At 42.3% G+C, this 27,428-nt stretch overlaps 1 long non-coding RNA gene across 3 annotated transcripts; it reads left to right on the top strand.

The window, feature by feature from the left end:
• The first annotated feature begins 10,810 nt into the window (after positions 1–10,810).
• LOC119151705 lies at positions 10,811–19,709 on the top strand. Of its 3 annotated transcripts, none has more exons than XR_005105516.1 (3): positions 10,811–11,191; positions 11,942–15,922; positions 16,619–19,709. It is a non-coding gene; the product is annotated as an uncharacterized LOC119151705 (long non-coding RNA). The 3 variants fall into 3 exon arrangements; XR_005105515.1 differs by lacking the exon at positions 16,619–19,709 and having other exon boundaries at positions 11,942–12,024; positions 14,634–16,611; XR_005105517.1 differs by lacking the exon at positions 16,619–19,709 and having other exon boundaries at positions 11,942–12,024; positions 15,641–16,611.
• Positions 19,710–27,428: the final 7,719 nt, after the last annotated feature.

Genomic DNA, 27,428 nt, shown 5'->3' on the forward strand with positions numbered 1-27,428 from the left:
GATACCTAAACAGTTTAAGTTTACAATGTAAAATGCTGCTCCTGCAAATGAAGGTCCCGGGCTGTTTCCTGCACCTGTGCATTAGGTTGTTTTCTTTACCTCTGCAAGTAAAGGCAACGGCCGGTGCTGCTGTAGCCTGTGTGACTGAAACCTAAAAGAATGTTTACATCCAGTCCACGAATTACTTTGTGTAAAAAGTGATCAGGTTTTAATCAAAAGCACTGAGAAACGTTAATGCTCACTTACTCCATTAGTTAAGTTTGCAAAATATGAAGCTTGAGATACAAAAAAGGTTAACCCCCGAGTCCTACCAGTTTATTTTCATTTGCCAGCTGGCTTCACTTTCAGTTTTTAATTACTTTCTAGCAAAGGGCACAAATGCAGCTTGAGTTAATGCACTTGTATCTAACATCTGGTAATTTTTAGTTCGTTTTGCATCAAAACTGTACAGTATGCCATGGTTATGACATTTAGTGTTGCCAGCTCTTATGATTACAGTGAGATTTTGCAACACTTAGCTTTGTTTTAAGCTCCAGCTCTTCAGCAGATGTGATTAAATTGGAACCTCAGGTCTCCTTAAAAATAATTGCATTTCTAAATCTCAAGTTTGAGATAAAAGCTTGAATATGCAAACTCAAAAGGCTTACAAATTAGAAGGGAAAGAAAAGCTTTAAGTTTCAAATTTTTGTAAATCTCGTTATTTTAAAGATGTTTGGGAACTTGGCTGATTTTTTTTCATGCTCGGATTGTCAGCACAGCATTATTTTAGCACTAGTTGGTACCCATGAAAAATGCATGAGTTGATAGAACTGTGACATCAAAAGCAAATTCCCTTTTCCTTTTTGCTCTCTCTTGCCCTCGTTCTCTTTTCTTCTCACCTTTTCCTCCTCCTCTTGTTCTTCCCCCCTCATTATTCCCTCCGTGATTTTCCAGTGAACAGGTCCTGACTGAGTAATAGGGTTGCACTGTGTTTTCATGTTCTTAGGATACAGAGGAGCAGTTCATTTAGTTTTCACCTCTGGATTCAACTCTGTTCTTTAAAGTCCATGAATCCAGGGTCTGATTCTGCTCCCAATAAGGTCAGCAGGAACCAGAACATTTTTTTATGACACCAGCTTATGTCTACTAAATGGGTGTTGAGAATTCAATGGAAATTAATTCTGAGAAATCAGAAGAGGGTTACTTTCCTTCCATGGAAATATTTATCATAATTTTACACTGGTTTAGTTTTTGCAAAAATCTGGGTTTTTTAACACATGACTGAAAGTATAGTTTTGATTCAAGATACAGGAATGGGTTTATTGATGACATTCAGTGGGGTTTTTGGTGTGGATTTTGCCACAAAGCAGCAAAAAAAGAAGCTGCTTTCTTTTTAAAAGATTACTTAAACACTAACAGTCATACTAAACAGAGTTCTGTAGCCAGGGAGGTTGAAGTTCCCATTCATTGAACTTCAGGAATAGTTGTAATGGGAGCATAAAATCTTATAAAACACTTGGTCTCTATGATTTACAAGGGTAGAACAATTTCCTAGGGACAGTGTCAGCCCAGGCTCGGGGCAGTCCCACAGCTGCCTCCTCAAAGCTCCCCACAATCTGCAGATTTTTTATTCCTTTTCACTTGCTCCCTGCTTTATCACAGTTTTCTTTCCTTGCCCTATCCTCTTTCTTGCTGTCCTTAAACCACCAAGAACAGTTATACGTAAAGATACTCCAAAATATCTATTCAGCTATTCCAAAATATCTATTCAGCTATAGCCATTACCAAATAATTCCACATGTGACTATTGTTGTTCTGGAACAAGCCGAGCACATGGAATTATTTTACCAGAGCACTGCCACTTTAAATTCACACCTAACTTTATACTGGAATAACTAATGTTTAGCCAAATCATATACTTGGAGCCATGCAAAAGAAAAAAAAATTATTCAGTTTTACCTGTGTTATCATGCAATTGGGAGAGGTGGTTTTTTTTTGTTTAGCCACTTGCTGACTTGCTTTTTTGTTCCTTTTATTTTTCCCCAAAAGTTGCTGCTTTGTTCTCTCAAGGTTTGGCTGCTGTCAGAGAAAAAATTCATTTGATTTCTTCTTAAAGAACTTCCTTGGACTTTCAACAGCATGCTAGGTTCTCAACTCCAATTTTTTTAAAAAACACACAGCTGAGAAGATAAATGAAAAAAATGTACTTATTTCTGTAAATTTATAGGTTGCTAGTGAGTTGTTCAGTCAAATGACATATTATCAGTAATCTCTACCTTTTTCTCAGTTGACTGGAACATATAAAAAGGAGAAGTATAACATATATGTGAGCATTGACTCATTTTAACGCACTGGGTAGATTTTGAGGCGATAGTATCATCCCTCTTCTTTCCATACACTGTTTTGAAAATCCTTCACTTCCATAATGCAAACAAACCATAGATGACTTTTCTAAACCTTATGGCACCCAGCAAAAACACCTTATTTACCTGATTAGGCATTTTATAACATACTGATACAGCTTTTTTTTCACCTTTTGCCCTTTCTCTGCTACCTTGCTAAGCCAATTTACTCTTTTGATCATATATCTTTATTTAGACTTTAAACTATGTGAGCAAAAACAGTGTGCTAGTTTTATCAATCCACTCCAGCTGTGGGTAACAGTAACATTTGGTCTATTGTCTTTTACTGGCTGTAAAGCGCTATGCTCAGTTTTTAATAACATACTCATAAATAACATATTTCCGTAAAAAAAAAAAAAAAAAAAAAAAAGGAAGAGATACACAGGTGATTTTTCACAATACACTTTATCTGTCTTTCATTCTAGCTCAGTTATGTTTCAACATGCTTTTAAAGCAGTTCTGTGATCTCAAGGATAGGAGGTTCCTTATTCTGCAGCTGCAGGACACATTCAACACTTGTTGTTTTCCCATGAGTCAAGTCACAAATAAAGGTAAAGAATCAATCCCTGTCATCAGTGAATTTCTGTTACAGTCACATTTTTTGCTCGTTTCCTAATACTCTTAACCCAGGCATTCCACAGTTGCAAATGCAGGCATAATCTTTGGGTCTGTTGCTATCATAGAAGGCAGTAAGTCATGGCCAGAGTTTGCTTCGCCTATTGCTAAGGTTAAATAACACTCAACACTGCAGGGCCCATCCCTCAGGAAAGTCCTCGGGGAGCTGAGATGTTCTTTTATCATCAAGAGTTATTCTACAGAAAGGCATACCATCTTCTTCTTTTTTTTTCACAGTTTAATAGGCTTTAGACATACAGTCCTCACTGCTTTTAACAGACATTGCATGCTTAATAGCCGTGCAACTCCAGAAATGAAGAGATATGTGCCTTCAAAGTTTACTTTAATCATATCCTATATTTTTCCCTCTCAGAAAAGACTATTAAAAGTATTTAAGATGATGACCTTATACTAGTGAGGAGGAACTCTGACCTCATCTACTTTGCAGCGATGACCATGTATGATTGGCTTCTAACCTGATTACAAAATGATAAAATGATGTTGTGAAACCACTGTTAATTTCCTAATAGTGTCTCTGAAACCAGCTTAAATTTGGAGAGGATTGGTACTGCATTTTCTTTCTTATGGTTGTAGTGCACAGGATACAGAGTATTGACAGTACTGTAATTTTCTGACACTAAAATATGCTGAATTTCTCATTGCTAACCAATATTTAGAATGAATGATGACTGATGAATGATTTTAAAGGAATGATGGGTGAATTTGCTATGTTTTGCTACATATGCACATTATCACTGCTGGAGTGATGTATGATATTTTACAATAGATTTAAATATCCTCCATCAGCCTGCTTGAAACCTGGACCTGAATCCATAAAGTATTATTTATGCAGTCAAGTTTAAGACTGAGAACTCTCAAACGGCGTAATACTAACCTACCATTTACTAAGTTTGCATTCATCTTATTTGAATTACTTATATTGAACACCCCTCTGTCCAGCTGATGAGTAGAACCAATAATTTCCAGGATGTTACTTTATGATTTTGTTATGACTATACAGTCCCAACTTTTTTTTTTTTCAGTAACACTGAGATTAGATAAACTCGCTTGTGTATTGAAAGAGATCCCATGCAGCGCAGTTTCTGTTGAGGAGTGTATGAAGACAAGTTGGCCCAGTAGTTGATCTGGGTTATTTAGCCAAAGATTACAATGACGAGCCAATCTGAAACATGTATTTCTGCTCAAATACAGACCACATTGGATTTTCATAGTCATTCATTCGACAAACGTGATGACTCATGACTGTGGCTAGTATTCTGACTTACCCATTTAATATGAGACTCCTTTGGCCCCCACCTTGTTTTCTTCTGTCCTGCTACTCATCTCTCATAGAGGGCTGTAGGAAGGATGAGGCAAAGAGATTAACCATCTAGGCACTATTCTGACGGTAGATGCCCAATAAGAGCAGAATTGAAGAAGCCGGTAGCTGGCTTGACAGGGACTCTGGATGCCTCCCCACTTGACAACACATGGGTGAGTTGTGGTGGGTGCAGGTGGAACAGCCCCACCACAGTGCTCCTGCATGTGCTTAGATGTTGACCACCACTTCAGCCCAGGCAGATGAAGGCTGGAGTCAAGCAGTAGCTTGCCCTGCATACAAATCAAGCTGCAGTTTTGATTTCATGTTTTTGCAGGACACTGCTTTTCCATAACTGCTTGCATTAACAGGGTACTGGCAGAGTGATCCAAGGCTGGTGTGCTGAGTCCTAAAGCTGGAGGGGAGCCCACCATACTACATCATGACCACGGAACATATTCTTTAGGGGAACGCTATACTCAAGGGAGATCCTCCAAAAGGAGAGCTCCTGAGGCACAGCCAACTTGATCATTCTCCCTCCTCTCACAGATTCAGGGACAGGCATGTATTAGGTGAGTTGGACACTGCTGTCCCACTTTGAGGCCTCGCACCCCAAAGAAAGTGAGATACTGATGGATTTTCTACATTTCTTAAAAGTCAGGCACTCATGAATGTGTTTGGTTTACCTAAAGCATGCATGTAGAGCAGAACTAAAGGGAAACCAACTTAAAAGGTGGTAAATCCAGTGTGTGCTTTGGTCTTGCTGTCTTTGGAAGACTTAGAGGACAGCTGGAAAGTTAGTAGGGTTGTTGCCATACAGTTGCTATGCATTCATAGCAAGGAAGAAAATGTAAACCTTTTTGTTAGCCCTTTTCTATCAACAATTGATAGAAAGAAATTGTTAAAGATTCAGCAACTCGTAAAATAAGAACGGAATATTTTTTTTGTTGTAATTTCCAGTCATCCAAGAAGTTCATAAACAAAAATCAAAGGGAAGACTTCACACTCCTAAGACCACCTTCACACCTGGAAGTTATAGTACGTGAGACTTTATTCAGTATGACCCCACAGCGTGGACATAGATGCAATGTTGTAGAAGTGCTCATATCCACATAGTTTATTTTTCTGTAGGAACACTTTCTAGCGATGCAAGTTATCGTTATGCATCTCTAAATGTACTCGTGTTTAAGGTTTAATTGGTATAAGTATCTCAGGCTAAAACTCTTTTTAAAAGTTTGCACCCTAGTTATCATAATTACAGAATGTCATGTCATGAGAAATGTAAATCCAGGTTTACAGATACAGTCACACTTAAAACAACATACTAACCGTCCCATTGCCCCCCAGAAATCAGAAAGCTATTTGTAACTGCAAGCTTCCTTTAGGGCAAAACAAAAGGTCACCTACAGCTCTGCCTAGTCCCTAATGGATGCAACAGGTTAGACCCTTCCTTTAAAAAAAAGCTTTCAGTTACACTCAGTACCACTGACTCATCTGAGGTCCAGTGACAGAAATGCAGCTAGTAATGAGAGAGAGGAGAAAGTGTGCAAGGTGGTTCATTTATACTTTACCTCAGTAAGTACCCCCACTAAAGTCAGTACCAAGGAGAAAGATTTACAAGGCCAGATCAGGTTTAAAAATACCCATGCCTTTCCTTCACTGTCCTGAACTACCTTGATTTTTGTTTTCTTATGTCTGTGAGTGGGTGTTTGTGCCTCTGACAAAACTGAAGTTCAGTGAAAGAATTTCCTGCTTCATAGATAGGTTTTTAACCATGCAAGGCTTACGCATGACCTCAATTCTCCATTTCTTGCCTGTTGTGCAAGACCGTTTAGCAGCAAAAGGAGTCACAGCCTCAGCATTATCTAATACTTGTGCATAATGCATGCACACATGCTTGGATAAAAATGTTTAACAGCTGACATAAGTTGAAAGAAAACACTTCTCCCCCCCCCCCCAATAATACTTCATTCACACAGTCTGAAGGAATCTCCTGGCAGGAGGACAATTTGTCATAAAAATCAGGAGGAGGAAAGGGAAAGGTATGCCAGGAAACACAGCTCAGGTCTGCACCAGTGGCTGGGTTCTCGACGAGTTCCACAGCGGCCTGTGACTGCAGGCCACCCCGAGGCCGGCGCACAGGAGTTCTCCTTAAGCTTCACATCAAACCCGGTTACAAAAAAGTTGTGACTTTCCACACAACTTTGCAGAAGCAAAGAGAGGCAGCACTCTTCCAACTGACAAGAGTTCAGTCCCACTGTGTGAACAAGTGAACGCCACCAGGGAGGTTTTATTTGCCGCCATCCTTAGCGCTAGGCCGCTGCGGCCGCCCTGCCGGGCACCAGCCCCACAGGCTGGCCTGTCTGTGGGGGCTGGGCAGAGTTTGGCGCTAGTTGTGGGATCTGGAGGGAAAAAAACACTTTCAGGAACTACATATTTTGTGATGAGTGTGGGGGAGTCCGAGGCCGCTCCTAGGCCAGCCGGTTTTTAAGAAGCAGGGCAGTGCCTGCGCCATGGTGGGGCCCCCGTGCCAGCTCACAGCTTCCCCGAGGAAGGGCCGGCGCCTGGCTGTGTCTGTGCCCTCCTCCCCGCTTCACTGCAGCACGGGAAGTTCCGTCTGAGTATGAGGAAGAACTTGAAGGTGACCGAGCCCCGGGACAGGCTGCCCAGAGAAGCTGTGGGGTCTCCTTCTCTGGGGACATTCAAAACCTGCTGGGATGTGATTCCGTGCAGCCTGCTCTGGGTGCACCTGCTTTAGCAGGGGCTGGGCTAGATGATCACCAGAGGTGCCTTCCCACCCTGACCATGCTGTGATTCTGTGATTCGTGTCTGCCTAAACCGCGATCGGTTTGGTTTTTGCGCAGCGTGGGGACATTCATCCACCCAAGAGACCTGGAGCCCCTCAGGCTGCCAGCGCGCTGCGCGGCAGAGGGCAGGGAGGGCACACCGGGCCGGCGCGCCCCCTGGCGGCGGCGGGTGACGACGGGGTCCCGCGCCTCCGCCCGGCCGCGGGGTCTCCCCGCGGGCAATGGCACAGGCGGGCGAGGCCGCTCGCAGGCCGCTGGCTGGGGCCGGCCCCGTGGCGGGCGGCCTGTCTCTGCGCTCGGCCGCAGATAAGGCGGCTGGTTAAAGCTTAACCCGGGCAGGCTGAGGAGCCGAGCGGTGGCGGGAGGGAGGCATTATGGCGAAAACCCGTGCGGTTTGTCCGACCTGTGCGGGAGGCTGAAAGTCGCCGCTGCCTGGGCGGGCTGCCTGAGGAGGAAGGCTCATGGCGGGAAGGCTGTGCAGTCCCGTCGCCTCCACCTCCTCCGCGCCTCTGGCCTGTGTCTCCAAATGGCAACACATTGGGAGCCGGGGCCACCAACGGGCCAGCCTCAGCGCCCCAGCCGTGCACTGGCGGCCCACCGCGAAGGGTCGCCCCCTGCCCGAGGGATGCCCACGGCCCTTTCTGCCTTTCAGGTCTTTCCCAAAATTGGGTAGGAAGCGCCTTTTGGCCCCAAACCACATGAGAACTTGAAGCACATAGGTTATGGGTGCTGGGTTTGGCTGTCCCTTCCATCGGCAGTGAGGAGGCGGCACTCGGTTCGGCGCCGTGAGCCGAACGCCAGCCGGATCACATCCAGCACTCCACATCGGCGCGTGGTGTGCGTGAAACCTCTCAGAAAGCAAGAGGTCCTTCTGCTGAGGTCGTAGAATGTCGTCAGTTCCAGTGGGCGTCAAACAACAAAATGCCACTGGGAATAATTCAAACTTTTTCTTCAGTTAAACGAGAATTAATCTATAAAACTAGTCTTTCATATTTCCATGGTCTGTAGACCTTGTGCATGTGACCATCCTTTACTGCAGAATTAAGTCTGTCCCTTCTGTACCTTTATTTTGTAAACTACCAATTCATAAAGATTTAGGGAAGGATAAAATCTCCTGTAAATTGTTATGGTTTCACAGTGTTAGGGAATGAAGGAGGGAACTTACCTGACTCCTCTTTTTTTTTAACACAGTCTACTCCTAAATCCAACTCTTAGATGTATCGTGAGCTTTGCATGCAGACCAGACCGTGAACTAGTTTAACTAGAGTTACTTTGGCATCAGTTTAGCTGCTGTGCTGTGAACTGTCAGGTGGACACAGTGAGAAACAAGGCGTAAACCTTATATTAGCACATTAACACAGGGTTTTAAAGGTATTTAGTTAAGCAGGCGTAAAAAGTGATCTAGATGAGCCAACACAAGCTTTGTGCATAGACTAGGTTTTTAGCATTATTTGAAATTAAGCTCCTTTTGTCTGGAGTTTGCCTGTGTAGGAACTCTGCTTAATTCTGTATCAGATGACTCGTGTAAGTGTATGCTTGTCCCACCAAAGGGAGATTTGCCTTGAAGTATCTGAAATATGTGACATAGTATGCTTTCCTCTTATAGTAGTAGTAAAGCTAAAAATCCAGCTCGATCAGCTGACTTACACGCTTTTTTCTTTACACTAAAATGTAAATTATTAATTCCTTTGGTAGTCAATACCCATGTATTTCAAGACATAAGTATTTTCCCCGATACGAGTATGTTTCAAAGCCTTTGCAAAAGGTCTGTGAGAGGAAAAGCTCATTAGTGTGCTTGAACTTCTAAAGAAATTAGAGGGAGCAGTAAGATGAAAAAAGTATCCAGGAGGAGAGAATGTTACCCCCATAAATTCAATCATACTAAAATTACTCTTCGGTTCATTATGAAACCTGATTATTTTTGCCTAATGAAAATAATATGGATGAATATGATCTGCAATTTTTCTGAAGGAGTAAGTGACTACACACACATATGCAAAACCCTTATGGGCAGGATCTTGAAAGATTCAGTGCTGTTCAGTATGTCAAAACACTTGAGCAGCTGTAAGATCAGAACCCAAAGGACTATAAGCAAGGATGCAGCACCTGGGAGGGTGATTAAGGTAAAGTGAAAAATGCTTATATGGGTCCTATTGTAGCTGCTATTTAAATAATCTTATCTGAACTTAACCATTGTACTAGAAAAAAAATAATCAAGACTTGCAGGTTACTTGTGCTTATGCAACTTGAAAACAAAATCTATCAGTTGAGCCATGTCCTTGGCTCTACTCCAATAGTTCAAAACAGGTCTAGAGCCAGCTTAACTGCCCCAGCCATAACTATTTTCATTTCTCCAGGAACAGCTCTGCAGGGCACAGACCCAGTGAGAACGCCTACGCTTCCCTACTTCTGAACTCTGACTCCCAAAACACAGGCAAACCCAGAAATGGCATGGGCAGCATGTACGAGCTCTGCAGTGCCTCTCTGCCTTGGGCACGCTCCCCCTGGGCTAGCAGCAGCTGATTAATTCTTTAAACAAAAACTTTAAACAAAAACAAAACCAAATTCTTTAAACAACCCCCAAGATAGTTAAACAAAATGTTTGCTGTAGCTTTCCTTTTTTTTCCCTTCCTTTTTTTAATTTTTTTTTAAAAATTCTTCATCTTTGGAGATAGGAAAGAATCAGCATTGAGAAACTATTCTTTTTTTATGTCAATGAGTAGGGTTCGGGCATGTTTGCTTTTCCTTGGTCTCTAGTGAATTATCCAAGGTATCATTTTAGAGTTCCTGTTGCTTGTTTTATACAAACACACTCTCAAGGTTCTGTCTGGTGAGGAAGTGATGAGAATTTGTGGAGTAATAAAGAAGAGTTTACAATGTTGAAAACTGTTAATAATCAACATCAAAAGTCTTTAATCTGTTGACAGTCGTATACTTGACAGCTGGCTGCCCTACTGGCTCTTCTTTCATGCTAAGCGGAGGGTGCTCCAGGATATGTGTCTTTGTACAGTGATAGCTCTGGAAACACTGAGGTAGCAGCTATCTAAAGCAATGGGTTGAATCTGAAGGCCTGAGCAAGAAGTAGTCCAGGCAGTATGTGTGATTTTCCCAGGTTGATGTGAATGAATTAAGAGCAAAGGCACGAGAAAAAAAACCAACCAAGCAAATATAAAACCCCAAAACAACCCCAAACCAAAACAGAACAAAAACCCAACTCTCTGACTAGCAGCTGCCTAGAGCAAGGGGACGGAAATTTTGGTTTTGTGTTCCTGTTGCCTAGAGTCATGTAAGACCCTTGCCCTTTTATAACTAGCTATGAATCCTGGGGCTGGCTGGGTATCACACTGTGTGAGAAGGAAGAAAAGAGAGAGAAAGAGCCCTTTGGGGCATTGAGTGGGCCTGAGGGCCAAACACAGGGTTTGGGAACAAGAAATTGCTTACTCTGTTTATTTACAAAGACTTTAGAGGAAGGACTAGAGCTGGTACTACCCCTTTGTCCTCTCAATGGATGCACTAATTCAAAGATTCCAATAGTAACTTCTAAAGCCAGGAAGAAAATGTTATTTTCCACTTCTATGACAATCAGATGTTTACTGGGAGGAACACTCAATGTGCACCTAAGAGATAGGTGATGCCAGTTATGAGGAAGAAAGGACTTCACACCCTCAAACTAAACTAGTTTGGTTGCCAGTACAGTAAGGAGCCTAAACACTGCAGAAATAGGTTCATAGTCATTTGAAGTGTAGTAGGTAACAAAAAGCCTTACCTAGAGATACCATAAACTTGCAGGGCTTAGCAAAATGAAATGATGGCTAAGGTTCTCCAAACATGGGCTAGCCTTTTTCCAGGTTTGACTGAGAAGGGATCAGAAACAGGACACCTGAGAAAGGTGCTGATTTCAGCCCATGTAAAGCTGCTTCACTGGCATAAGTGAGTATCATATCCTGTCCTCTGTTTCTGCAGGTGCATGAAACCCTGTTTCAAAGGATTTTCATCAGTACCATATTTTGGAAGGTCAGGCAGCAACAGCAATGAACACATGACAGCTGAAAGATTAAAAGGCAACAGAGGTATCTGTTTGAAAGTACTCTTTTCATTATTTCAACACTCACTTTCTCCTAATTTGCTCCATTTCCTTATCGCTTCACGTGAACTTTGTCTCATGAGAAGATAAGACAAAGATTATGCACCAAATGATTGGGCTTACTCCCTATTCCGACACTCTGCAAGGAAAGTGGTATATAAATGTTATCTGTACAAGGTGAATTTCACTTTGCTTTTCACCACCCAATTTTAAAAATATTAGATTTGTAACATTTCTGTTAGTGTTGCCCTTTTCAGCTTGTTGGGGTTTTTTCTATCTTTGAACATGTTACAGTTTCCTAGAATTTCTAGTTCCAGAATTATTTAGATGATTAGGAAAAATAAATTGCTAGTGTTACTTTAAGTGCATCCTTATCAATCAGAAACACAGCTCAGCGTTGGGCTGTCATATCCAGTTTTACAGCAGTGGTATACATCAAAAGTTAGCTTGCTCTGATGTTACAAAAAATTTTGGGGGGAGAAAGAAGTCACAGTTCCTTGGGATATTTATGGTATTTAAGAATGCTTTTAAGTAACTTGTAATGGCAGATGCCATTGGGTACTCTGTCATAAGTGGTTTTCTTATTCATAACAAGTAATGCATATTATGGTACCTTTCAAGCTAGACCCACATTAAACTTTGTAGAGAAAATAAAGACCGTGTCTGTATTGATCTATGAATTCCATTTGGATTTTGTTAATGCCATGTTGTGTTTTGATTTTTGTTTTGAATACAGCTCTTAAGTGGGATTTTTAGCCATCAGTTTGGTAGTATACACATGACATACTTCAATGGATTATGTTTAAAGCTCTACCACAGGTACTGACAGCACACACAAAATGGTGTTACCATGGGGTAGAAAATGGACTTATTACAACAGGACTAACCTTTGAATGGCTTGGGCAAGAGGCAAGTGCCTTCCAGCTGCTCTTCCAGGTGCTGGCCCCTTTTTCCCTTTCACAGGAGTCTACCTCCTCGCACCTCTACTGGGCAGCCTCTCCCCAGAAGTACATTCTCTTCCCTAAGGGTACGTGGTTGCAGACTGCTGCCCCAGCAAACAGGGAGATGGCTACAGCTCATCCTGCCTTGGGTTAGAGGACCAAGAAGGGCTTGGAAGACTGCTGGGAACTCAGAAAGGCTGGGACACCAGCTCTGGGATCTAAACAGCTTCCAACACTCCAGGAGGTTCCCAGACGTGTAGCTAACAGTTGGCAATGCACTGGAAAGTCAGAGTTAGAAATTATTGACCTGTAAGTGACAGGATCAATTCATAGCACCTCAGGTCTTCCTGGAACAGGACAAGGCCACATTCTAACAAAAATTGCCAAATTTAGCCAGATTTAATGTTTCATTCAGGCTTCTCCAGGCTAGAAAGCCCCACTCTCTTGGAAATGACAGTGGCTTCTCATACTACATGTGCGAGGCTCCTAGCACTACTACATGAGTTTTTACCTTCTTTCAAACAACACGTTTCTGTCCTGTACATCCCAGTCCCACTTACTGTCTCTGGCCTTACCTTTGCTTCCAGCTCTGATCCCTTCCATCTGCTGCTCTTAATCATCCAGTCATAAACATCCCTTTTAACATCTGTGCTCAGCCGCTAGCTGCTTTTCTTCTAGAATGGCTGTTAGTTATTGATTGTTCAAAGTTATACTGTAATTAGCAAGTAACAAGTGATTTCATAGCTGTTTAAAAACTTCCAAGAAAAAGTTGGAACTTCAGGGGCGTGTAAATAAAAATATTTATAGTCATTATTAAATAGGTTAAAAAGTAGGTCATTCTTGTTTTATTTCTTCTCTTTCCTCTGCCATTTAGCTTTCATGTGTGAGGATTTTCCTTTTGTAAGTTACATAGCTGCCTTAACCAGCACTTCTACCCTGTCTTGTAAAACCCAAAGAAACTGGACTGGGAACCTCTGGCATGTTCTCATTTGAGGCCTGTACTCCAAACTCCATCTTAAACACTGTTAGTATGAGAAGATGTAGTTCTGCTGATTTCTGAGTGGTTTTTTTCCTTGTTTATTTCCTTGGGGGTTTTTGTTTTAATACTTTTATGTAGAACTAAGCAGAGGAGTTTCTGCGTGGTGTGCCTTGACATGCTACTTGAGTCACTCTGGCTTTGTTGAAGGACTGAATTGACACCCGTCTTGGTTTACAGCTCTATTCGTAGCTGCCGAGTCCTGCCTACCACAATCATTCCACAGCCTCATAACTCAACAACCTGTCCCTTTTCATGTCAACACAGCATTTCTCTAAAGAATGCTGTTGACCAAACAAATACCTGCAGAGAGGATGAGACTGCTATTGCATGTGTAGCTTTTTAAAAAAGTCAGTCGGCTGCTGAGGTGATGAGAATTCGGGGAATTCTGTGCTATAAATGCACAGATGTTTGTGGTACATATACGGCTTGCTTGCAGACAAAGCCAACACTTAGGAAACTTCAGCATATCGAGAGAAATCTAAACAGGAGATGTTAGTTCTGTCCTAGTGAATTATGTACCAGGCACAGAGACTGCAGATTCTGAGGATTATTTTTGAAAAGTCAAGTGTTTTGAGTCCTACACCATTCCTAAATGCCCTGAGTGAAGCGGGGGCTGAAATAAGAGAAGTCAGATTCTGGTGGCAAAGGAAATCTTTATATTGCTGCTAGCCTACAGTTTTCAGTTATTGCCTTTAATTATTCTCAAATTGTATCATATTAGGCATGGCTTATTCAGGTGTTTCTCAGGGACAACGAGTGTTTTGTTTCAGCAAAGCATAAGGGTTACCAAAAGAATGACTCCCAGCAAGTAATAACTCAGTACAGAAATGTAGATTTAATTCAGAGGAAACTATTTCTAGGATGTGTCATCACTGACAGAACAGACTTTGGTTGGTATAAGCTAGTTATTAATGGCTTTCTGATGTTAGGCATGGTATAGGCCTGAATGTGATTAAGTTAGTAGGAATTCTACCACCCTTCAGTGACAATGACGTTTAGTCCTGAACTGAAAAATAGAAACTTCTTAGCAAGAGAGTAGCTATTCTGAATAATTCAATTAAAATATTAGAAAATTTCAGGGTAAATGGAAAGAGCAGACCTCAGCATGAGTGATTAAAAAGAACTACAGTTGTTAAGTTCTAATTATTATGCAAAGGCTGAGAAGCTTAAAAAATCCCTAATGTTGCAGTTTACCATTACCAGCCTTTTGAGTACCTTATTTCTAGGTGATGGCATGATTAACATCTAACTATGAAGGCAGCTCAAATTCCTTACAATACTGCTTTAGCTGCTACTAATACTATCAGTCCCAGCAGTATCCTTAAACCTAGTTTTCATCATATTAGTACACAAATAATTTGTTTCTCAACTGTTACTTTGAAACATATTGATTTTTCAGCCTACACATGTTTTTACTTGTTTGTGATCTTATCTTATTCAAATTTCAGAACCACACAATTCACTGCTAAGATAAAGAATGCAAAATTATCCACCCAGTTTGGCTTCAGACAAACAAATGCAACTCAAGACAAACAAAGGGAGTTGTATTCAAGCGTTATTTGGCTGTGTTCTTAATATTTCAGTACTTTGTGGAAGGAAGCAAGTTGGGTAACAAGCTGTTTTGACTTCATATCCAGTACACTTTCAGGTTTCTCTAGTCTCCAAAGCCAAGAATCCAGTCTAAAGATGCCATAAAGCTTCAGCATGCTTAAGGCAAGGCAGTGCCGTGCTTTTTTTCAATCTTTGTTGCCATGCTTTGGAATACAATAAAAGTTTTGCTGTAGATAAAAAGAAAAGCACGTCTGAGACGTTACCTAAATCTTCTACGCCTAGTCCATATATGATTTATGCTCAGAGGAAGGAACCTTGGGCTGAAGCTGGTTAGATCTGCTTTTTTTGCTGAAACAAGCTCTGAGCTTGAAGTGTTGCATTAGAAGCACTCTGCTTTGACAGACTTTCAGCAGTCAGAGCTGAAGCCACTCTCCAAAATGGGGCACTACACTGGCCGGGTCTCCAGTCTCTGACCTGCTGGCAAATGGTCTGTGGATACAGCATCCAAATCATCCATCTTGATACCAGCTGACACGAATTCCTCAAAGAGCAATTTGTGACTTTTCCAGGAAAAGCTCAAGCCTCACAAGTGTGGACATTGGCATGTGACTGTTGCTCTTGTTATCATGTAGGAAACAGGGTCAGCTTTGTAGAGAGCAGCCTCTTGATTGCTCTGGGTTATTAAACTGGCAGCTTGAAAGCCGGCCTCCTGCAGCCCCAGAAACATCCTCGCGAGACAGAGCAAGCCTGAACTGCAGCCCTGTGAAGACTGTGCTTTCTAGCTAGTTAAAACTGATTCCTTGTCTTCTAGTGCAGTTTCATTTTGGAGCGACTTGTTTGCCCCCATCAGTACCAGGAAGAACAAGACCTGACTTTTTGAATAACTTTTGTTTGTCCCCAGCAGGACTTGACACTTCTTGCCCATGTTATGCAAGGCTGTCCTACCCTACGTGTGACAGAACTGCTGGCAAGATCTACCACTACCTTTCTTTACAGACAGGGCTGCTCTTTCAGTCCTGACTGAATGGAAAGTGTTCACCAACTTGTGTTTTATTTTAATTTCCCCTGCACAGATCTGGAAAGTGCCTGCCTATAAATACTTGCTTAGAGGGTGCTTGGGGAACCACTGTTTTCTCCAGGGATTAGATCGTGTTTTCAAGTCATATCTTGCCATGGAAACAGACAGGTAATGAAGGATCTGAGCTGAATTTCTCTGCATCAACATCTCAGTCATTCATTCAACCAGGTGGCAAACCTTCATTACAAAATAAAGGCTGCAGTCCAAAATTATGGTTCCAGTAAAAGCAGGATCCCAAAACCAAAGGGTTCACAGTTTAATAGAGATGAGCAATCTTTTCCAAACAAAATAAGTAGTGCAGTGTTACCTACCAAATATGATAAGGAAATTTTCAAGTCTTACCTTAGAAAGTTTTCCAGTCAATTCTGAATGCGTTTCAGACTGGACTGTGGATTAAAAAGCGTATATTAAAAGAGAGACCAGAATGTGTGACTGAATTCTGATTCAGTCTTTGCAACCGAATTCCAGACAACATAGAATGATTTTCAAGATGTTCTTCAAAGCAATGGAGTATGTATTTTAAAGTGAGCTTAATCTTGCCCAGATTTTGCACAATATCATTTGGAAATGAGTGCTATTGCAATTTTTTGTTACGCTTTAATCTGTTGCAGTATTCAAAAAAGCTATGGGAAATGAAAGTCTATGATCCTGAAAATATCACCATTAACTTTAATAAAATGACCAGCATGCTATTAGGGGCTGCTAAATACCAAGAATTAATAAATAAATGTTTTCTTCAAGGTCTTTTCTGAACCAGTACAAAACTATGTGAGCATTAACAATAAAATTGTTCACGTTTTTCAGGATGTGATTGAAATCGTCATGAATTTCTGAATATACAAATCAATCAAAACAGCCGGTCAAAAAAATGAGGGTTGGGGAAAGACGAGACCGTTATTTGTCAGTACACCACACTGAAATGCCTAGAACTCCTGCAATGGATGTAAAAGGTTTGCTGTGGAACATCCCTCTGTGCTCTTGATCAGAACAAGAGACAAAGAGTATTCCCAAAAAATTCACCATGTGTTTGACAGCCCTTAGCGAAGACTGAAGAAAGACTTCTGAAATCTGGGTTTGTCCAGCAGAGCACATAGTTTCTATCAACTTTAGCAAACCTTGTAATAAGTCTCATTGTATTGTTTTAAAGATTACCTAAGAAACAATCTATAACAGTAGTTTACAGTAGTGTCATTCCTAGGTAGGAAATACCAATTGCTTGGTGCTGGAAATATATGTTAGCTAACTGGAAAGTGTTGTGGAGATCAGAGAGAATGTCAGTAGAGAAATAATTTTCTTATCTTTGGCTTTGCTCAGCCCTTTTTCCTCTTTTGTGTGAACAAGCAGCAGTATCACTTTGTTCCTTATCCTCATTAATCCATGGAATTATTATTTTGTGTCTGATCATCATTCAGCCTGGTTTGTAACTCGCTCATGACGCTGGCCCAGTAAAAAGGGTGGTAGGAGCATTCTGTCAGAAGGTGAGGGAAAAAGCTATAGAAGGACTATCTAAGTGAAAATGTTTGGAAGTCAAAGGGAGGGCACATGTTTGACTTCACAAAAGAAAATGCTGGTTTCTGTTGCAACGTTGGTTACACAATCACATAAGGTTTTATTTTTTAAAAGCAAGTAAAAAAATTATAGTGCATCAGCTCCTCAACTGGTGTAAATCAACATGGTTTTATTGACTTTGATGGAGCTATGTCAATTTATACCAGATGAGGATTTGGCCCACTGTATGGAGATATTTTTATTCCTCTTCTCACTCTATCAGTTAAGGAAAGGGTAATAATCAGCAAGCTGGAAGCAATTATGTGTGTGTGAGGAAGGGGTAGTTTCATAATAGCTAACTTGATATTATTTCCTGTAAAATGCATCAGGAGAATAGAGCTTGGAGCCTGCTGACCAGTTTGTTTTGTGAAGAAATATTTGTTCAAATCTGTTTATAATAATTTGTCAAACGATGAGCAGACTCGGCTCAAGCACTTGCCTTCCACTGACACCAGAGGCGGCAGTTCTGGTGCTGACCAGGACACCAAGTGGCAGCCGACGAGGAAAGACCCAGGCAAAATTTGGCTTTCACTTGCATCTGCATAAATCTGGAGTAATTCTACCAAAATCAGCAGAAATATTCTCTATTTACAGCAGTGTGCCTAAAAGCAAAATTTGGCAGAGTTTTCAACTGAGCATTTATAAGCTGTTTCTGGCAGCAAATAAGAATGGGGGAGGGGAAGATTATTCATTGCAGATGCTTTGTGAGATTAACAGAGGCTTTCTGGTGACAATAAAGTCTACTAACATAGTCACTTTTGGAAAATGCTTTTAAAAATATGATTTGAGGGATTTTTCTGTCATCCTTTAATTCTTAGAGCATTTCGTGGTGGTAAAAAGTGCTAACTGAGACCTCAAGTGAAATGATCGGAATTGTTCTCTTTACCCTAGTGAGGCAGATGACTCCCAACCTGCAACACCAAGTGAGCTAAAGCAATTGATGGGAAACTAAGATTCTAAGAAACCATTTTGGATAAATGTATTTCATAAGGTTCAGCTTTAATATTGTTAAAGCCACATACAGAAATACAGAAAATATAGAAAGCTACACATTGACAAGGGATCTGAAGACAAACTAGTCACAAATAAGACTGAAAATTGACAGATTTTTCAAATCAGTTTTTTAAGTTATAATGCAGATTATTCTAAAGTATCAACACTAGCACTGTTAACACTAAAGTATCTCAACCAGCTTTTGCAATACAACTCACTCATCTGTTGTCTTTGCTGTCAGGGATGTTTTAAACATATTTTTGTTTTTCACTTACAAAAGTAATTAAAATTACTTCATGCTCTATTAGAGTGGATGCAGTTATTCTAGGCTAACAATGCCTCTATCACTGTAGCTTGTACCCATATGGCTACCTCTTTCTGAACAGATCTACAGTTAAATTAATCCCAAAACCAGCATGGAGGTGAACCCTTAAGCATTAGCAGACAACTCATAAAAGACTGAAAGATACGTGGTTCAGAAATTGTTCTGGAAAGATGTATAAATGCAGTTCTTGCCCCGACTACAGAGAGCCCCATGGCACTGTGCAGCCCCTCTTCCCCATGCCAGCCCTCTCCAGCCATCCCTGCCGTCTTTCCCTGGGAAAGGTCAAGTAGCCTATTAATCACGCTCTTGTCTTTGATTTGCAGTATATATATGTCCACCATTTCCTGGATCCTTTTGAAGCAAGGAACAATAAGAAACTTTTCAAGGAAAGAATGGTTTTCTTATTTTGGGATTCTTTTTTCAATAGCTCAAATATAACCTCCTTAAAACCAACATAAGATAAAGGCGCTATTTCAGCAAGTGCAGGTGACAGTGTTCTGACATTGAATTTAAATCCACTTCAGGTATAAGCTGCTAAGTTGGGGTTTTTTTTATTCTGCATGTTGTTAAAATGCATCTTTCACTGGTTTTGTTACACAGCTTTTTAGCTACTCATGGAAATTCATGGGGTGCTTTTCCCCAGTAAGTTTCAAATGTATATGCTGTTGTGGCCTGGAAAAGACAACTGCAGGGTCATTATCATGTTTCTAGTGAGAACACAGAATTGAAAAACAAGTGCAGTATTGTAACCAGAACCACCTCTTGACTGATTGAATTTCTATGCTTATGTGTATATATATATGTGTTATATATATAACATAATTATTGGAGTTTTTTTATAAATGCATGCACCCAGATCCCTTTTACTATTTAATATATTGCACAAAACGTAACTGCTTACAGACAGCCTTCCAGAATCAATACCGCAAAACCAATTCACACTAAGAATAATTTTAAAAGGATGAGAAAACTTTAAGCATGACACATCAGTGAAATGAAGGTAGGCTCTTTTCATTATTTTTCTGCTTATGTTCTAGTTCTTTACAGAAAAAAAATGATGAAAAGATAATCTTTAAATCTGGTGTTTGCTGGGAAGATGACATCCCAGCTAATTTTGATGTGGACAGAGGTTATAACTGAAGTCAGGAATACACAGAAGATTAAATCCTAAACCGTAAACCTGTTTTTACAGAAACATACTAAGGAAACAAAATAGAATGACATACCTAAATCAAAGCATTTCTAAGTAAGGCATTTGTCATATTTTTCCATGAGCTGTAGGCAGTTTAAGATGTGCTGTGACAGTATTTGAGAGTGTTGCATTTTAGTATTGCTCAGCTTTCAAGGTAAGGGCGGTTCAAAGCCTGAAGATGAATTTCAGGAACAAGCTGAGCAGCAGCCAGGAAAAAGGTTAATATTATAGTAACTACCAGTCCATACATGTCAGCTAATCTTTAACTTGAGAAAACACTGGACAAGATCATCATTAAACCAAGTGAAGCTTGAATGCATGAATGAATTTGACTCTAGTGTCAAACTACATAAAGGATCAGGTATTACACCAATATCTGATCCTATATATATGACTGGAGTTAGTGCTTAGCACAACAGAATTTCAGGCTGTAAGCACAAGTTCTCTTAGGCAAGATCTGTGGGATGCGGTGCATCCCTGTTTGGTCTTGATCAGGGACCAAGATAAACTTGTCACCAGACAGAACTGAAGTCTGCTCAGAGATCTCCAAAAGACACCTCTTGGGGTCCTGCAGGAATTGACACTAATCACTTGATGCTTTATTCACTTACTGTGACTGAGGCACAGGAGGGAAGGGACCCAAGTACTGTCTGAAACCCCTGGCCAGGCCGAAATGGGGTAAAAACTGACAGACTACCACAAATTCCCTTCCAAGTGCTCTATCCCAGTCTGAGAAGAAATATTAATCACGTCTCTACTGTCTAAAATAGAGCTCAGCCATGCTGAGGTACATACTTAAGGTTCTCGAAGCCTCCTAAGGTTTTTTGTGGGTTGTTTTGGGTTTTTGGGGATATATTTTAATTTCTTTTTTTACTACACATGTAGTTAATTTGTTACCAGTTGGAAAAAAAAGCTTTGGAAGCAAGAGGCACCCACCTCCTTTTCATCATCGTGTTGCCACAGGTATTGTGAGGACTGGAAAAAATAGGGCTGGAAGAGATCTCTGAAGGTCATCTAATTCATCCTCCATTCTAAGGCAGGTTGAAACAGCAAAGATCAAATTGCTGGAATATCTTCACTCATATTATCTGTTTGTAGTGTGCAGCCTGTGTCTGATTCCATGACAAGGTTTTACAAAAAGAATCAGTGTGGGACTTAAAGCTCCCCAGGGAAGAAATGAAAACAGGAGTGGAAGTAACAGAATGACTTCTAAAATGCTGTCACTCAGCTTGGCCTCTGATCAAGTATCAGTTTAGTAGAACTGTTAATTAAAAAAACTTAATGTGATTACTGTTGTTAGTCCTGAAATTTAAGAAGCTAGTGTCAAGGCCCACAGAGCCTGAGACCAGGTACAGTCTAACTACTAGAATGGAATTTTTTAATTACTACAGATAAGAGTATTGGGGGAAAACTGTCATGATTCAGAATTCAGAAACCACATCCTCCCGGTTTTCTAGACATCCCACTCAGCCTGTGAGAGGGAGTGTTGAGAGTGTAGTAAGTGGAGGCAGATAACCACATCCCCAATCTGCTGTCATCCTCAGACAGCAGAATTTCCGATGTGCCTTCTGCTTAACAAAGAGAAGCGATGAAAACAAAGAGGATGTAAGTAACCTCACTCATTAACAGGTGCCTTCACAATAATTACTCATAGTTGGCCTTTTGCCTACAGGCAAAATTTCCATTGGCTTTTTAGCAAATTTATGCCATGTCTCCTGTAGAAAACTGAAGACGAATCAGCTAAAGGCATGAAGACAATGTGAACAATCTAAGACATCTTAAACCCTACAGAGATCCTCTCATTCAGGAGCAAAGAGTCTGCAGAGCTCTGATGGATCCCCTTCTGAATGTCATCTTTGTCAACAAAGGTTTAAGATGCCATAGTCATGAAAAGTTGGCCTCTTTTGCCAGGTAGCTGAGCAGGATTCAGGCATTTGTGAGGGACACCCTCATTTAGAGCTTGGTGTCTTAGCACAAGCCCACCTTCATTATTGGCTTTAGCTGAAACACCAGGCTGTGGACGGGAAGGGGCAAGGTGTGGTACCCACCCTGTCCTGCTCGGGGGGGGGAAGAGTTGCAGGTTGGTTGTGTTAATGCATTAGATGCCTAGCTAGATTTGACAGAGGGTGCCTGTCCAAGTTTTCAGTTCATTTTAAGCACAACCTACTAAATAGCATCAAACTAAAGCTGCCTGATGTGTAATGGAAACATCCCATCTTGGGACTGAATGCATGTTAAATGCTCTGACAGATGGGCTCTGTTGGATTGAACAGCAGCAATCTTTAACGCTTTACCTCCCCCATGTCTGCTCTAATGATCTTCAAGTACTGCACCACAGCCGAGGCCTTTCCATCGCTCTGTCCCAGTAGCAGGGGAAAGCGAGAGCAGATGCTGACAATGGCAGTTTGGCCACACTCTGGCCTGGGGACCGTGCCGGCTGAGGCAGCAAGCCCCTGCTCTGGTCACCGCTGGTGCAGAGGCAATGGCCCCTGGCAGTGAGGTGGAGGAGATGGGAGGTAGGCAACGTGTAGCTGTCACTGCTAAACCTGACAGAGTCCAACCACGACGTCTCACACTCAGCAGATTTGCCAAAACCTTCTGTAAGCGGCCTCATGCTGGCAGCTTCTTCACACGCATAATAATTTGACCACAGTGAAAGTTTTTGCTTAAAGCAAAGCATAAGAGAGTGCAGAGCAGAACAGATTTGAAAGCCCTTTCACAGCTTTGATCTGCAACTTTTTGAGTTCCAGTAAACCCCTTTCGCCCTGCCAGCAGCCATCCCCACAGGAACACGAACATGGGCCCTGTCTCCTCCCTCTTGCAACACCCCCTCCGCCTTGCGTCTGGGTATACCTGCCAAGTTCAGTGCATCTCTGCGTCTGGCACCTATGCAAATCAAGCAATCTGTATCTAATTTATATGTGGTCATATATACAGCTTCTGAAAAAACACTGGCTTTAGGGGTGGTAAAAAGCGTTAGGCTGAGCCTAGGCTTTGCAGGGAGAGGTCCTTCAAGTGTTCAGGTTCTGAGCACAGGGGGGATGGGAAGAGGCCTCTAGCTAGCCAGCCTGGAAAGACCAAGTTTTTTGTGGGAAACACAGGTAACGGTTGAAGACCAGTGAACATAGCCATGGAAGGACAGAACCTGAAAGAGGACTGTTCCCCACAGAAAGAGGAGTGCTAGCTGCTATCCCATGCTGCAGCCTGATGTGCCGTTGGCAGAGCTCTCCTCCTACCAACCATCTCCTCTTTGCCCTAATCCACCTCTTCCTCTGCGTCGGATGCCCAGTGCCTTAAAACTGCCCTGGGAACAGGGAGCACCCAGAGGAGGAAGGGAAGGCTGTCTGCCAGCTGTGCATCACCCCAGCTCCTGGGGACAGACACAGAAACCACAACCCACATCAGCCTCCTTGCCTGGGGCCGTTTTCCTTAATTCTTTCAGAACAAGCCTTGCTGCTCCTGATTTCTCCTGCTTTTCTTTCTTGCTTTGCCCCTCTCCCACCTCACAGGGAGGATGGCTGGGAACCAGCATCCAGGTGAACCAGTTTGGGGAGAAAGAGATCCCAGCCTGTTGACCTCTGTACTCCAACTCCCCTTGCTGAGGTGCAGTGTAATGGGACAGCCTGTGTGCATTTCTGAAAACACTGTAGGAAGAATAAAGGAGGGAACATGACTGGGAGAGGTGGAACAGTTCCGCAAGGCAGGGGAGAGAAAACTGGCTGGGTCACGCAAGAAGCAAAGTGGGAAGCTATGGGGAGAAGTCCTGACTTAGCAAAGCCAGTGGCTGCTGCAGCAGAGGGTTGGGCTCTTCAGGGCTGCGAGCGACGGAAAGGGCTTGGCTGTGGTGCAGCGCTAAACAGGGCTCATCCCTAGGCTCAGGTCATCACTGGGGCTGCAGGGTTTACCTCCTCTCTAGGGCACTGAGCAGTATATTGCTGCTTTCCCCACCAGATGACCACCAGGCTGCTCTGGAGGTGCTGAGAAGTTTGCGCCTTGTTTCTCCTGTGCTGTGATCACAGCAGTGAGAGGAGCCCATTCCCATGGGCTGGAAATACTTGCTTTGGAGCCTAGGTAGATCTGCCAGTTAATTTAGGCTGCGAGCATGATATCATCCACACATATGGGATGCTTGCCTGATGTCCTCTCTGCCATACTCCTTCACCACCATTAAGGCCTCCACAGGGAGGGGGCAAATTAGTTTCTGACCAGCTCCGTGTCTTCTCCACTCCATGCCCTTGCAGCCACTTGCAGGAAGGACAAAGGAATAATCCCAAGTCTGGGTAACATAATACTGTAGTTACTAGACAGTAAAAATCCATACATCAAAATTACTGCTAGGCCAGTAGCTCTGGGTTTATTGGTCTGCTTCTGAGTCTCAGTAGAATACCTCTTCCTAGCTACTAAGTAAAAACTCATCCCTGTTATTTGTGAGAGCTAAACGTATGTACAGCTATGAGGAAATGTGGGTGCTGCAGCTAACTTGTCTTAATTCAGAGTGTGAATATCAACTCAAACTGATGATGTTACCAGAGTTTCATGGTAGCATCCTCTGTTCTGTATACAAAGTTCAGGCAAAATAGTTGACCAGAAGAAACCAACCAAACAGAACCAAACAGAAAAACAGAAAACAAAACCAAGAAGGGTAGAGCACAGTAGCTTAGAGGAAGAGGAACGTAGTGTGGGATTGTATGTCATACATGTACTGTGAAAGAGGATCAGTCTGAAAAGGACTGGAAAACTTCTTGTTATCTATGTAAGTGAAAACGATTCTAATTCTCATGCTGTGCTCAGTGGTGCTGCTTCTGTGAGAAAAGCCCTCTTAGAACTGAACAGCAAAACAAGTAATTTTAAGGTTCCTCTTACCTGCAAGAAACCCTGAGGAGGATGGGAAGGAAGAAAACAGTAACCTTAAGAGGTGCTTTTCAGCCTTCTAAACATTAGCTGGTAGTAGAGACCCTGGCATAACTGTTAACCAGCTCATATTTGGCTACTCTGCAAGTTAAATTAGAATTTATTTATTTATTTATTTATCGGAGCAAGCAAAATAATACAGGTATGGAAGAACTTCAAAGGTAGCTTAAAGCCATTTTTCTTTCTCCCCCAGCCCACACCTTTGGCTGTAGATCAGGATCTGAGCATCTCTGCATAAATAGGCTAAAGATCCCTATTCAGAAGTCTCAGTGCCCTGAGTTAGAGGTGGAGAGCCAGATACTCAGCTGATAAGAACTGAAGGAAAATCACTGAAGTCTTGCATGCATGGAGTTACTCCAGCAGGCATCCAAAACAGCACACTGGCCTTGTATCTAACAATTTCCATGTTCAGCAGTTCTTGTAAAAGGAAGACACGTAAATTGTGCAGACTTTGTGCTTCAGAGATGCTTCACCTCACTCGGTTACCTGATGGGAAGGGATGAGTAGTCTGTGCCACTCATATGCTGGTGCCAGACTTCTGGCACTTGAGCTAGCAGGTCTCCCGTTCCTGTGTGTGCCTCCAAGGCACCAGTTCCAGGGCAACAGAGCAGCGTGCCTCACGGTGGAGGTACATCAGCCCCCAAGTCGAGGCACGGAGCAGAACACAGGCTAAAAGCCTCTGCTAGGCATAAGCTGAGGCTCCTCTCCAAAGCTGGCACTTGTCAGGAGGCAGTAAGCAGGAGCCTGAGGGGTCTGGGCTCTGAAACAGCCCTGCGGAGAGGTGGGACACAGCAGAGCTGGCAGCGGCCAGGGACACACCAAGAGGCAGCAGGATCGCACCAGCGGGTAAGAAAAGCTGAGAAGGCAAGAGCCAGGACAGTGTGATGGCAGCAGGAGGTACCCCAAAAGCAGGGAGGAGAAGACGCTCTTCTCAGAGCCTGGGTGAACAAAAGTAGTAGCTACATCGGAAAGGCAGCTCCCAGCTACATCCCACAACCGTGCGTGCAGATGTAACGCAGCAGAGGTAGCACTAAGAGCTGGTATAACACTGCCACCGCTAAATGTCAGCAGTAGCCTAAAGAGGGAACTTCACTCTGAAAAACACATCACTGTGAAATCCATAGACAAAACTGATGTCTGCTTCTATTAGCACCAAAACAGCAGTTTGACCTAAATAGCAATTTCTGTTCGGTGTTGAAAGACAAAGAGAAATAAAGTCCAAAATATGAGTCATTAAAAAATAAAAAAAAAAAAGCCCAACAGCATGTACTGTACTCCACAATCAGCCCCGTCCCGGAAGAGGGCCAAAAGCTGTACATGTTTTGGAGTCTTCTCTTCCACAGCAAATCTTAGTGCAGCTTCAGAATTTTTGGCTGACACCTTGATGACACTAAAATAGAGAGTCAGTCTACAAAGCACAGATTTTAACTAGTCCTTACCAATTCCAGTAAGTGCATTAGAATTACAGACTCACAATATTGCAACACCACATGTTGTACTTACATGTGCAGAAGTTTTGATTATAAAATCCTTGGATGCTTACTGTGACCCACTCGTTGCCTGGCTCTGTTTCGGATTTTTTTGCTGATGGCCTTCTGGGTTATTGCCCCAGCAGGAACAGAGCTCTGACAATGACCGACCAGCCATCGATCCAGTCTTTCTGACATGCCCAAGTGGGAAAGGATTAGTGAGAATGTCCGAGATGCTTCTGTGCAGGCTTCTGAAAGGGACACCCCTAGCGTATAGGCTACTACATACCTAGCATAGTAGTTGAAGATTACTTGACCTTACTAGTTCAAGTAATAGTTTTCCCCAATTGCCACAGGTCCTAACTGAAATGTACTTACTATTCCAAATGTTTGCAAATTTACCAAGAAAATGTACCAGTTTGTGCACACCCTCAGCTTGCACACCTTACTCAGGATGAAGGAAGACATGCAGGCATCTATTCTGTCTAGAGCAGGACACTCCTCCTCAGCATCCAGCCCTAGTTAGTTGGCAAGCGCTTTTGCAACAACATGCTTAGCTTCATTTTAAGACACTAAGCCTTGTGGTTTGTTAGCTTTCCATTTAATTTACTACTAAAATTGTTAATTTTTCCTTTGTTTGTTTCTTTGTTCAAGCAGCTAGAAGCAGGCAGCTCCACCCAAACCCTTCTTTTCATTACACTAGTGCTGCTGCAATGTTTACCTGAGTGTCAGCTTGGTGCCTGTATTGCAGTGTCTGAAACGTTTTGCCAGGAAGCCATCAGTGATGTCCCCTTCCCCTCCTCCCTCCCCAGTACACCGTGTACTATTTACCTTCTTAGCGTCATTTGTAAAATAGAGAGGATTTATTTTAACAGCTATGTGTGTATTTTCATGCTCGCTATTTTAAGTCCCTGAATATACGGACCACAAAAAGTGCCCCCACCGATCCTAAAGCACACCACGAGCGTGCGATTACCTCATGTACACAATCACAATAACGACACCAAATTCAATGCCCCATCTGAAAGGTAGGAAATAGCATTTCCTTTCTTCTACCTTTGTCCACGGACATAGCAGACTCTGGAGGACAAGCAGAGTCCCATTCTGTGGGAGGATGTATACACACACGTACACAATAGTCTTGCTCACACAATACTGCAGGCAATTGGGGCCTGA

The sequence above is a fragment of the Falco rusticolus genome, chromosome 7 (assembly GCF_015220075.1).
Source record: "Falco rusticolus isolate bFalRus1 chromosome 7, bFalRus1.pri, whole genome shotgun sequence".
Classification (NCBI taxonomy): domain Eukaryota; kingdom Metazoa; phylum Chordata; class Aves; order Falconiformes; family Falconidae; genus Falco; species Falco rusticolus.